The sequence below is a fragment of the Heterodontus francisci genome, chromosome 47 (assembly GCF_036365525.1).
Source record: "Heterodontus francisci isolate sHetFra1 chromosome 47, sHetFra1.hap1, whole genome shotgun sequence".
In the NCBI taxonomy this organism is placed as follows: domain Eukaryota; kingdom Metazoa; phylum Chordata; class Chondrichthyes; order Heterodontiformes; family Heterodontidae; genus Heterodontus; species Heterodontus francisci.
The window spans coordinates 10,313,617-10,328,668 of record NC_090417.1 but is presented as its reverse complement, the minus strand read 5'-3'; positions in this window follow the sequence as shown (position 1 = coordinate 10,328,668).

The window sequence follows — 15,052 nt, the reverse complement described above, 5'->3', positions numbered from 1 at the left end:
CAAGGCGTTTAAGATGGCGGATGGGGTACTGATCAAGCAAACTGCTTTGTCCTGTATGGTGCATAGCTTCTTGAGTTGCTCCAGCTCCAACCATCCAGGCAGATAGCGAGTATTTCATCATACTCCTGACTTGTGCCTTGCAGGTGGTGGCAAGGCTTTACTGAGTCCCGCAACGATCTCCACACAAAGACAAGACTTCTTTGTAGAATGCAACGAATAGCAACAGCAACTGGCATTTATTCTCTGTGACCTTGTCCTATCAACACGTTCTCTTTTGTTATCTCTTGCTCCACCCCTGCTTTACTTGCTTAAAACCTATAAGATTTCTGGTTCTGCCAGTTCTGATGAAGGGTCACTAACCTGAAACGTTAACTCTGCTTCTCTCTCCACAGATGCTGCCAGACCTGCTGAGTATTTCCAGCATTTCTTCTTTTGATTTCAGATTTCCAGCATCTGCAGTATTTTGCTTTTATAACTGGCATTTATATCATGCCTTTAGTGTAATCACAAATCTACGTTTGGACAAAGGCTGTCATGAGGTCTGGAACTGAGTGGTCCTGACGGAAATCAAACTGAGCATCTGGAAGCAGGTTATTGGTGAGTATATGGCACTTGATGGCAATGCCAATGACATCTTCCATCACTTTGTTGATGATTAAGTGCAGACTGATGGCACAGTAATTGACCAGATTGGATTTGTCGTGTTTTTTGGGGACAGGTTATAACTGGTCAATTTTCCACATAGTTCGGTAGACACTGTTTTGTAGCTGTGCTGGAACAGCTTGGCTAGAAGCACGGCTAATTCTGGAGCACAAGTCTTCCCCACTATTTTTGGGATGATGTCTGGGTCCATAGCCTTTGCTCTATACAATGCATTCGGCCATTTCTTGATCTGAGGTGGAATGAATATAATTGCCTGAAGACTGCCAGCTGTGGTGGTGGAGACCTGAGGTGGAGACCAAGAAGGATCATACACTCAACATTAATGGTGGATGATGGTTGCAAATGCTTCAGCCTTGTCTTTTGCACTGACATGCTTGGCTCCGCCATCGTTGAGGATGGAGATGTTCCTGGAGACTTCTCCTTCCGTTAGCTGATATCTGCGCAGGATTATAGCACCCTCACCTCAAAGTCTGAAGGGTGTGTGTTTTCGCCCCACTCAAGACTGAACCACATAATTTCGGCTGACTCACCATGTAGTGCTGTGGGAGTGCTACACTGTCAAAGGTGCTGTCATTTGGCTAAAATGTTGAGTGAGCCTCGATTTAGCTGTTCAGGTGGACTACTATTGGCAGACCACAATTCTCCCAGTGTTCAACCAACCTTCATCCCTCCACCTCTCCCAGGGCAACACAGTGGTTAGCACCGCAGCCTCACAGTTCCAGCGATCCGGGTTCAATTCTGGGTACTGCCTGAGCGGAGTTTGCAAGTTCTCCCTGTGACCGCGTGGGTTTCCTCCGGGTGCTCCGGTTTCCTCCCACATACCAAAGACTTGCAGGTTGATAGGTAAATTGGCCATGATAAATTGCCCCTAGTATAGGTAGGTAGTAGGGAAATATACGGATCGGTGGGGATGTGGTAGGAATATGGGATTAGTGTACGATTAGTATAAATGGGTGGTTGATGGTCGGCACAGACTCGGTGGGCTGAAGGGCCTGTTTCAGTGCTGTATCTCTAAACTAAACTAAACAAAAGCATATTACCAGGTCAGTTATATCACTTTTTTCTCTTAGATTTTACTGTCTGCAAAAATTGCTGCCCGAATTCCCAGGAAACTGCACCAAAGAAATCGATTCGACACTTGGCACTTTTTAGGAGGTTTCTTTGTGAGACATTATAAAGGTGGTAAAAAGTGTAAGTCCAGAATTACTGTCAAAAGGACATGAAATGACTTGAGTAATAGGGACATATATTTTACAATGAAATCTTTTGGAAAATCTCTGAAATACACGATGTAGAAAATTATTTTAAATGTCCCCTTGGGTACTTCCTAAAAAAGCATTCGAGAACCCAATGATAGAGAGGAAATATTTTTGAAATACTTTGCTTACCTCAGCACAAATTTGATGGGCAACACACAAATACATAGGCAGGTCATTGCTCAAACTCACCGGCTGAACACGATCTGTTCCCGACAGGATGTCCTGCAAATTTATTTCTTAGTAACATGAAAGAATCGTCCATTTATTTACCTATTGGAAAAATTTGACATTTATTACAAACCAATTGGCCTCGTATACACCTGACACCGATTCACTCGACCTCACACACCTGACACCGATTCACTCGACCTCACACACCTGACACCGATTCACTCGACCTCACACACCTGACACCGATTCACTCGACCTCACACAGCTGACACTGATTCACTCGACCTCACACACCTGACACCGATTCACTCGACCTCACACAGCTGACACTGATTCAGTCGACCTCACACAGCTGACACCGATTCCCTCGACCTCACACACCTGACACTGATTCACTCGACCTCACACACCTGACACCGATTCACTCGACCTCACACAGCTGACACTGATTCACTCGACCTCACACAGCTGACACCGATTCACTCGACCTCACACAGCTGACACCGATTCACTCGACCTCACACAGCTGACACTGATTCACTCGACCTCACACAGCTGACACCGATTCACTCGACCTCACACAGCTGACACCGATTCACTCGACCTCACACAGCTGACACCGATTCACTCGACCTCACACAGCTGACACTGATTCACTCGACCTCACACAGCTGACACCGATTCACTCGACCTCACACAGCTGACACCGATTCACTCGACCTCACACACCTGACACCGATTCACTCGACCTCACACACCTGACACCGATTCACTCGACCTCACACACCTGACACCGATTCACTCGACCTCACACAGCTGACACTGATTCACTCGACCTCACACACCTGACACCGATTCACTCGACCTCACACAGCTGACACTGATTCAGTCGACCTCACACAGCTGACACCGATTCCCTCGACCTCACACACCTGACACTGATTCACTCGACCTCACACACCTGACACCGATTCACTCGACCTCACACAGCTGACACTGATTCACTCGACCTCACACAGCTGACACCGATTCACTCGACCTCACACAGCTGACACCGATTCACTCGACCTCACACAGCTGACACTGATTCACTCGACCTCACACAGCTGACACCGATTCACTCGACCTCACACAGCTGACACCGATTCACTCGACCTCACACAGCTGACACCGATTCACTCGACCTCACACAGCTGACACTGATTCACTCGACCTCACACAGCTGACACCGATTCACTCGACCTCACACAGCTGACACCGATTCACTCGACCTCACACACCTGACACCGATTCACTCGACCTCACACAGCTGACACTGATTCACTCGACCTCACACAGCTGACACCGATTCACTCGACCTCACACAGCTGACACCGATTCACTCGACCTCACACAGCTGACACCGATACACTCGACCTCACACAGCTGAAACTGATTCACTCGACCTCACACAGCTGACACCGATTCCCTCGACCTCACACACCTGACACTGATTCACTCGACCTCACACACCTGACACCGATTCACTCGACCTCACACACCTGACACCGATTCACTCGACCTCACACACCTGACACCGATTCACTCGACCTCACACACCTGACACCGATTCACTCGACCTCACACACCTGACACTGATTCACTCGACCTCACACACCTGACACCGATTCACTCGACCTCACACACCTGACACCGATTCACTCGACCTCACACACCTGACACTGATATACTCGACCTCACACACCTGGCACCGATTCACTCGACCTCACACACCTGACACTGATTCACTCGACCTCACACAGCTGACACTGATTCACTCGACCTCACACAGCTGACACCGATTCACTCGACCTCACACAGCTGACACTGATTCACTCGACCCCACACACCTGGCACTGATTCACTCGACCTCACACAGCTGACACTGATTCACTCGACCCCACACAGCTGACACCGATTCACTCGACCCCACACACCTGGCACCGATTCACTCGACCCCACACACCTGACACCGATTCACTCGACCTCACACAGCTGACACCGATTCACTCGACCTCACACACCTGGCACCGATTCACTCGACCTCACACACCTGACACCGATTCACTCGACCTCACACACCTGGCACCGATTCACTCGACCTCACACACCTGGCACCGATTCACTCGACCTCACACAGCTGACACTGATTCCCTCGACCTCACACACCTGACACCGATTCACTCGACCTCACACACCTGACACCGATTCACTCGACCTCACACAGCTGACACTGATTCACTCGACCTCACACACCTGGCACCGATTCACTCGACCTCACACACCTGACACCGATTCACTCGACCTCACACACCTGACACTGATTCACTCGACCTCACACAGCTGACACCGATTCACTCGACCTCACACACCTGGCACCGATTCACTCGACCTCACACAGCTGACACCGATTCACTCGACCTCACACACCTGACACCGATTCACTCGACCTCACACACCTGACACCGATATACTCGACCTCACACAACTGGCACCGATTCACTCGACCTCACACACCTGACACTGATTCACTCGACCTCACACAGCTGACACCGATTCACTCGACCTCACACAGCTGACACTGATTCACTCGACCTCACACACCTGGCACCGATTCACTCGACCTCACACACCTGACACCGATTCACTCGACCCCACACACCTGACACCGATTCACTCGACCCCACACACCTGACACCGATTCACTCGACCCCACACACCTGACACCGATTCACTCGACCTCACACACCTGACACCGATTCACTCGACCCCCACACACCTGACACCGATTCACTCGACCCCACACACCTGACACCGATTCACTCGACCTCACACAGCTGACACCGATTCACTCGACCTCACACACCTGACACCGATTCACTCGACCCCACACACCTGACACTGATTTACTCGACCTCACACAGCTGACACCGATTCACTCGACCTCACACACCTGACACCGATTCACTCGACCTCACACACCTGACACCGATTCACTCGACCTCACACACCTGGCACCGATTCACTCGACCTCACACACCTGACACCGATTCACTCGACCTCACACACCTGACACTGATTCACTCGACCTCACACAGCTGACACTGATTCACTCGACCTCACACAGCTGACACCGATTCACTCGACCTCACACAGCTGACACCGATTCACTCGACCCCACACACCTGGCACTGATTCACTCGACCTCACACAGCTGACACTGATTCACTCGACCCCACACAGCTGACACCGATTCACTCGACCCCACACACCTGACACCGATTCACTCGACCTCACACACCTGACACCGATTCACTCGACCTCACACACCTGACACCGATTCACTCGACCTCACACAGCTGACACCGATTCACTCGACCTCACACACCTGACACTGATATACTCGACCTCACACACCTGGCACCGATTCACTCGACCTCACACACCTGACACTGATTCACTCGACCTCACACAGCTGACACTGATTCACTCGACCCCACACAGCTGACACCGATTCACTCGACCTCACACACCTGACACCGATTCACTCGACCTCACACACCTGACACCGATTCACTCGACCTCACACAGCTGACACTGATTCACTCGACCTCACACACCTGGCACCGATTCACTCGACCTCACACACCTGACACCGATTCACTCGACCTCACACACCTGACACCGATTCACTCGACCTCACACACCTGACACCGATTCACTCGACCTCACACACCTGACACCGATTCACTCGACCTCACACACCTGACACCGATTCACTCGACCTCACACACCTGACACTGATTCACTCGACCTCACACACCTGACACTGATTCACTCGACCTCACACAGCTGACACCGATTCACTCGACCTCACACAGCTGACACCGATTCACTCGACCCCACACACCTGGCACTGATTCACTCGACCTCACACAGCTGACACTGATTCACTCGACCCCACACAGCTGACACCGATTCACTCGACCCCACACACCTGACACCGATTCACTCGACCTCACACACCTGACACCGATTCACTCGACCTCACACACCTGACACCGATTCACTCGACCTCACACAGCTGACACCGATTCACTCGACCTCACACACCTGACACTGATATACTCGACCTCACACACCTGGCACCGATTCACTCGACCTCACACACCTGACACTGATTCACTCGACCTCACACAGCTGACACTGATTCACTCGACCCCACACAGCTGACACCGATTCACTCGACCTCACACACCTGACACCGATTCACTCGACCTCACACACCTGACACCGATTCACTCGACCTCACACAGCTGACACCGATTCACTCGACCTCACACACCTGGCACCGATTCACTCGACCTCACACACCTGGCACCGATTCACTCGACCTCACACACCTGACACCGATTCACTCGACCTCACACACCTGACACCGATTCACTCGACCTCACACACCTGACACCGATTCACTCGACCTCACACACCTGACACCGATTCACTCGACCTCACACACCTGACACCGATTCACTCGACCTCACACACCTGACACCGATTCACTCGACCTCACACACCTGACACCGATTCACTCGACCTCACACACCTGACACTGATATACTCGACCTCACACACCTGGCACCGATTCACTCGACCTCACACACCTGACACTGATTCACTCGACCTCACACAGCTGACACTGATTCACTCGACCTCACACAGCTGACACCGATTCACTCGACCTCACACAGCTGACACTGATTCACTCGACCCCACACACCTGGCACTGATTCACTCGACCTCACACAGCTGACACTGATTCACTCGACCCCACACAGCTGACACCGATTCACTCGACCCCACACACCTGGCACCGATTCACTCGACCCCACACACCTGACACCGATTCACTCGACCTCACACAGCTGACACCGATTCACTCGACCTCACACACCTGGCACCGATTCACTCGACCTCACACACCTGGCACCGATTCACTCGACCTCACACAGCTGACACTGATTCACTCGACCTCACACACCTGGCACCGATTCACTCGACCTCACACACCTGACACCGATTCACTCGACCTCACACACCTGACACTGATTCACTCGACCTCACACAGCTGACACCGATTCACTCGACCTCACACACCTGGCACCGATTCACTCGACCCCACACACCTGGCACCGATTCACTCGACCTCACACAGCTGACACCGATTCACTCGACCTCACACACCTGACACCGATTCACTCGACCTCACACACCTGACACCGATTCACTCGACCTCACACACCTGACACCGATTCACTCGACCTCACACAGCTGACACCGATTCACTCGACCTCACACACCTGACACCGATTCACTCGACCTCACACAGCTGACACTGATTCACTCGACCTCACACAGCTGACACCGATTCACTCGACCTCACACAGCTGACACCGATTCACTCGACCTCACACAGCTGACACCGATACACTCGACCTCACACAGCTGAAACTGATTCACTCGACCTCACACAGCTGACACCGATTCCCTCGACCTCACACACCTGACACTGATTCACTCGACCTCACACACCTGACACCGATTCACTCGACCTCACACACCTGACACCGATTCACTCGACCTCACACACCTGACACCGATTCACTCGACCTCACACACCTGACACCGATTCACTCGACCTCACACACCTGACACTGATTCACTCGACCTCACACACCTGACACCGATTCACTCGACCTCACACACCTGACACCGATTCACTCGACCTCACACACCTGACACTGATATACTCGACCTCACACACCTGGCACCGATTCACTCGACCTCACACACCTGACACTGATTCACTCGACCTCACACAGCTGACACCGATTCACTCGACCTCACACAGCTGACACTGATTCACTCGACCCCACACACCTGGCACTGATTCACTCGACCTCACACAGCTGACACTGATTCACTCGACCCCACACAGCTGACACCGATTCACTCGACCCCACACACCTGGCACCGATTCACTCGACCCCACACACCTGACACCGATTCACTCGACCTCACACAGCTGACACCGATTCACTCGACCTCACACACCTGGCACCGATTCACTCGACCTCACACACCTGGCACCGATTCACTCGACCTCACACAGCTGACACCGATTCCCTCGACCTCACACACCTGACACCGATTCACTCGACCTCACACACCTGACACCGATTCACTCGACCTCACACAGCTGACACTGATTCACTCGACCTCACACACCTGGCACCGATTCACTCGACCTCACACACCTGACACCGATTCACTCGACCTCACACACCTGACACTGATTCACTCGACCTCACACAGCTGACACCGATTCACTCGACCTCACACACCTGGCACCGATTCACTCGACCTCACACAGCTGACACCGATTCACTCGACCTCACACACCTGACACCGATTCACTCGACCTCACACACCTGACACCGATTCACTCGACCTCACACACCTGACACCGATATACTCGACCTCACACAACTGGCACCGATTCACTCGACCTCACACAGCTGACACCGATTCACTCGACCTCACACAGCTGACACTGATTCACTCGACCTCACACACCTGGCACCGATTCACTCGACCTCACACACCTGACACCGATTCACTCGACCCCACACACCTGACACCGATTCACTCGACCCCACACACCTGACACCGATTCACTCGACCCCACACACCTGACACCGATTCACTCGACCTCACACAGCTGACACTGATTCACTCGACCTCACACACCTGACACCGATTCACTCGACCTCACACACCTGACACCGATTCACTCGACCTCACACACCTGACACCGATTCACTCGACCTCACACAGCTGACACTGATTCACTCGACCCCACACACCTGACACTGATTCACTCGACCTCACACACCTGACACCGATTCACTCGACCTCACACACCTGACACCGATTCACTCGACCCCACACACCTGACACTGATTTACTCGACCTCACACAGCTGACACCGATTCACTCGACCTCACACACCTGACACCGATTCACTCGACCTCACACACCTGACACCGATTCACTCGACCTCACACACCTGACACCGATTCACTCGACCTCACACAGCTGACACTGATTCACTCGACCTCACACACCTGGCACCGATTCACTCGACCTCACACACCTGACACCGATTCACTCGACCTCACACAGCTGACACTGATTCACTCGACCTCACACACCTGGCACCGATTCACTCGACCTCACACACCTGACACCGATTCACTCGACCTCACACACCTGACACCGATTCACTCGACCTCACACAGCTGACACTGATTCACTCGACCCCACACACCTGGCACCGATTCACTCGACCCCACACACCTGACACCGATTCACTCGACCTCACACACCTGACACCGATTCACTCGACCCCACACACCTGACACCGATTCACTCGACCTCACACACCTGACACTGATTCACTCGACCTCACACACCTGGCACCGATTCACTCGACCTCACACACCTGACACCGATTCACTCGACCTCACACACCTGACACCGATTCACTCGACCTCACACAGCTGACACTGATTCACTCGACCTCACACACCTGGCACCGATTCACTCGACCCCACACACCTGACACCGATTCACTCGACCTCACACAGCTGACACTGATTCACTCGACCCCACACACCTGGCACTGATTCACTCGACCTCACACAGCTGACACTGATTCACTCAACCCCACACACCTGGCACCGATTCACTCGACCTCACACACCTGACACCGATTCACTCGACCTCACACACCTGACACCGATATACTCGACCTCACACACTTGACACTGATTCACTCGACCTCACACACCTGGCACCGATTCACTCGACCTCACACACCTGACACCGATTCACTCGACCCCACACACCTGACACCGATTCACTCGACCCCACACACCTGACACCGATTCACTCGACCCCACACACCTGACACCGATTCACTCGACCCCACACACCTGACACCGATTCACTCGACCTCACACACCTGACACCGATTCACTCGACCCCCACACACCTGACACCGATTCACTCGACCCCACACACCTGACACCGATTCACTCGACCTCACACAGCTGACACCGATTCACTCGACCCCACACACCTGACACCGATTCACTCGACCCCACACACCTGACACCGATTCACTCGACCTCACACACCTGACACCGATTCACTCGACCTCACACACCTGACACCGATTCACTCGACCTCACACACCTGACACCGATTCACTCGACCTCACACAGCTGACACTGATTCACTCGACCTCACACACCTGGCACCGATTCACTCGACCTCACACACCTGACACCGATTCACTCGACCTCACACAGCTGACACTGATTCACTCGACCTCACACACCTGGCACCGATTCACTCGACCCCACACACCTGACACCGATTCACTCGACCTCACACACCTGACACCGATTCACTCGACCTCACACACCTGACACCGATTCACTCGACCTCACACACCTGACACCGATTCACTCGACCTCACACAGCTGACACCGATTCACTCGACCTCACACACTTGACACCGATTCACTCGACCTCACACACCTGACACCGATTCACTCGACCTCACACACCTGACACCGATTCACTCGACCTCACACACCTGACACCGATTCACTCGACCTCACACACCTGACACCGATTCACTCGACCTCACACACCTGACACCGATTCACTCGACCTCACACACCTGACACCGATTCACTCGACCCCACACAGCTGACACTGATTCACTCGACCTCACACACCTGACACCGATTCACTCGACCTCACACACCTGACACCGATTCACTCGACCTCACACACCTGACACCGATTCACTCGACCTCACACACCTGACACCGATTCACTCGACCTCACACAGCTGACACTGATTCACTCGACCTCACACAGCTGACACTGATTCACTCGACCCCACACACCTGGCACCGATTCACTCGACCCCACACACCTGACACCGATTCACTCGACCTCACACAGCTGACACTGATTCACTCGACCCCACACACCTGGCACTGATTCACTCGACCTCACACAGCTGACACTGATTCACTCGACCCCACACACCTGGCACCGATTCACTCGACCTCACACACCTGACACCGATTCACTCGACCTCACACACCTGACACTGATATACTCGACCTCACACACCTGGCACCGATTCACTCGACCTCACACACCTGACACTGATTCACTCGACCTCACACAGCTGACACTGATTCACTCGACCTCACACAGCTGACACCGATTCACTCGACCTCACACAGCTGACACCGATTCACTCGACCTCACACAGCTGACACTGATTCACTCGACCCCACACACCTGGCACCGATTCACTCGACCCCACACACCTGGCACCGATTCACTCGACCCCACACACCTGACACCGATTCACTCGACCTCACACACCTGACACCGATTCACTCGACCTCACACACCTGACACTGATATACTCGACCTCACACACCTGGCACTGATTCACTCGACCTCACACAGCTGACACTGATTCACTCGACCTCACACAGCTGACACCGATTCACTCGACCTCACACAGCTGACACTGATTCACTCGACCTCACACACCTGGCACCGATTCACTCGACCTCACACACCTGACACCGATTCACTCGACCTCACACACCTGACACCGATTCACTCGACCCCACACACCTGACACCGATTCACTCGATCTCACACAGCTGACACCGATTCACTCGACCTCACACACCTGGCACCGATTCACTCGACCTCACACAGCTGACACTGATTCACTCGACCCCACACACCTGGCAGTGATTCACTCGATCTCACACAGCTGACACCGATTCACTCGACCCCACACACCTGGCACTGATTCACTCGACCTCACACAGCTGACACTGATTCACTCGACCCCACACACCTGGCAGTGATTCACTCGACCTCACACAGCTGACACCGATTCACTCGACCCCACACACCTGGCACCGATTCACTCGACCCCATACACCTGACACCGATTCACTCGACCTCACACAGCTGACACTGATTCACTCGAACTCACACACCTGACACTGATTCACTCGACCTCACACACCTGACACTGATTTACTCGACCTCACACAGCTGACACCGATTCACTCGACCTCACACAGCGGACACTGATTCACTCGACCTCACACAGCTGACACCGATTCACTCGACCTCACACACCTGACACTGATTCACTCGACCTCACACAGCTGACACTGATTCACTCGACCTCACACACCTGGCACCGATTCACTCGACCTCACACACCTGACACTGATTCACTCGACCTCACACACCTGACACCGATTCACTCGACCTCACACACCTGACACCGATTCACTCGACCTCACACAGCTGACACCGATTCACTCGACCTCACACACCTGACACCGATTCACTCGACCTCACACACCTGGCACCGATTCACTCGACCTCACACACCTGACACCGATTCACTCGACCCCACACACCTGACACCGATTCACTCGACCCCACACACCTGACACCGATTCACTCGACCTCACACACCTGACACCGATTCACTCGACCCCACACACCTGACACCGATTCACTCGACCTCACACACCTGACACCGATTCACTCGACCCCACACACCTGACACCGATTCACTCGACCCCACACACCTGACACCGATTCACTCGACCCCACACACCTGACACCGATTCACTCGACCTCACACACCTGACACCGATTCACTCGACCCCCACACACCTGACACCGATTCACTCGACCCCACACACCTGACACCGATTCACTCGACCTCACACAGCTGACACTGATTCACTCGACCTCACACACCTGACACCGATTCACTCGACCCCACACACCTGACACTGATTTACTCGACCTCACACAGCTGAAACTGATTCACTCGACCTCACACACCTGGCACCGATTCACTCGACCTCACACAGCTGACACTGATTCACTCGAACTCACACACCTGACACTGATTCACTCGACCTCACACAGCTGACACTGATTCACTCGACCTCACACACCTGGCACCGATTCACTCGACCTCACACAGCTGACACCGATTCCCTCGACCTCACACACCTGACACCGATTCACTCGACCTCACACACCTGACACCGATTCACTCGACCTCACACACCTGACACCGATTCACTCGACCTCACACACCTGACACCGATTCACTCGACCTCACACAGCTGACACTGATTCACTCGACCTCACACACCTGGCACCGATTCACTCGACCCCACACACCTGACACCGATTCACTCGACCCCACACACCTGACACCGATTCACTCGACCTCACACACCTGACACCGATTCACTCGACCTCACACACCTGACACCGATTCACTCGACCTCACACAGCTGACACCGATTCACTCGACCTCACACACTTGACACCGATTCACTCGACCTCACACACCTGACACCGATTCACTCGACCTCACACACCTGACACCGATTCACTCGACCTCACACAGCTGACACTGATTCACTCGACCTCACACAGCTGACACTGATTCACTCGACCCCACACACCTGGCACCGATTCACTCGACCCCACACACCTGGCACCGATTCACTCGACCTCACACACCTGACACCGATTCACTCGACCTCACACACCTGGCACCGATTCACTCGACCTCACACACCTGACACTGATTCACTCGACCTCACACAGCTGACACTGATTCACTCGACCTCACACAGCTGACACCGATTCACTCGACCTCACACAGCTGACACTGATTCACTCGACCTCACACAGCTGACACTGATTCACTCGACCCCACACACCTGGCACCGATTCACTCGACCCCACACACCTGGCACCGATTCACTCGACCCCACACACCTGACACCGATTCACTCGACCTCACACACCTGACACCGATTCACTCGACCTCACACACCTGACACTGATATACTCGACCTCACACACCTGGCACTGATTCACTCGACCTCACACAGCTGACACTGATTCACTCGACCTCACACAGCTGACACCGATTCACTCGACCTCACACAGCTGACACTGATTCACTCGACCTCACACACCTGGCACCGATTCACTCGACCTCACACACCTGACACTGATTCACTCGACCTCACACACCTGACACCGATTCACTCGACCCCACACACCTGACACCGATTCACTCGATCTCACACAGCTGACACCGATTCACTCGACCTCACACACCTGGCACCGATTCACTCGACCTCACACAGCTGACACTGATTCACTCGACCCCACACACCTGGCAGTGATTCACTCGATCTCACACAGCTGACACCGATTCACTCGACCCCACACACCTGGCACTGATTCACTCGACCTCACACAGCTGACACTGATTCACTCGACCCCACACACCTGGCAGTGATTCACTCGACCTCACACAGCTGACACCGATTCACTCGACCCCACACACCTGGCACCGATTCACTCGACCCCATACACCTGACACCGATTCACTCGACCTCACACAGCTGACACTGATTCACTCGAACTCACACACCTGACACTGATTCACTCGACCTCACACACCTGACACTGATTTACTCGACCTCACACAGCTGACACCGATTCACTCGACCTCACACAGCGGACACTGATTCACTCGACCTCACACAGCTGACACCGATTCACTCGACCTCACACACCTGACACTGATTCACTCGACCTCACACAGCTGACACTGATTCACTCGACCTCACACACCTGGCACCGATTCACTCGACCTCACACACCTGACACTGATTCACTCG